The following is a 1154-nucleotide window of genomic DNA, read 5'->3' as shown; positions in this document are numbered from 1 at the left end:
TAAAATAAAAAAGTGCTTAATATTTAAAACTTAAGTTGGTTAATATGGTGTTGGTCATAATTGAATTGCTGGTAGAGAATCATTTACAAATTACATAATGTGGGGAACAACTGAAATGTTATGAAATGTCAACTGAAATGAAATGTTAAAAATATCAATTATTCCATAATTGATATTTTTCGTAAAAAAAATAAATATAAAAAAAAGTGACTTTATTTGAAGTTATTAGGCTGTAAAGAAAGAAAGAAAGTCTTTTCATCAGTTCTCTAATGTCTCCTGTCAAAAGAAATACTGTTTTTTTATTTATTATTATTATTTTTTTTTATGAAAATTGAGCCTTCAATGGGTATTTTGTCATGTAAATTTAAACTATTAAAAAAGTTATAGAGAACACTTACACCATGAAATAAATACAGTAACTTAATGCTGTTAATTGGGTTATATATAGGGCATGGTGCAATTTTGCTCCTGTGAATCTAACCATTCCTATTTCCGAATAAAAATTATAAACATAAAATATAAAAAAGAAAGGAAAGAAAAGAAAAGACCAAAACACCACCCATCTCTGGAGGAGTGAATGTGCAGCTTCTTGCCCAAAAAGACATATGCCCATATCACCAAAGAATATGCATCACATATAACCTAAAATACCACAAAATAGAAAAGATCTCACAAACACTGCCTCTTCCAAGAAACACCAGCATTTGTGAACTCAAAAAACATATTTCAATCATTGATCGCTATCATAGCCAACTATCAGTGGTTGTCCATGCGAGACTGAACACAAATAGAAATAATTAACTAACTAAACTCGTGAAGTGTGCTATGACCACTGCTCTCTGTAATTAAATAAGAAAACATAACAAACAAAATCCAAATTAGACATCAACTCTTCTGATTGAGAAATTGAAGCAAATATGAAACTGAATAGGATATTCATAGGATTATCAGTGGTATTTGTAATATCCTATCTCAGAAACTTAATTTTTGTGCTTTGTTTTGATTATAAGTTTTTATGCTGGTTTACTGACTCTGTATTACATTTAAAACATTTCTTTATAATAAATTTAGTTACTTATTTACTCATATGTGTGATATACTATACAGCAGAGGTTCCCAAAGTTTTATAAGCACACATAACAGTGAAACACATT

Source organism: Mastigoproctus giganteus, chromosome 12 (genome assembly GCF_048544385.1).
Source record: "Mastigoproctus giganteus isolate SK-2022 chromosome 12, ASM4854438v1, whole genome shotgun sequence".
Taxonomy (NCBI): Eukaryota; Metazoa; Arthropoda; class Arachnida; order Uropygi; family Thelyphonidae; genus Mastigoproctus; species Mastigoproctus giganteus.
Note: the sequence above shows the minus strand (reverse complement) of the source record.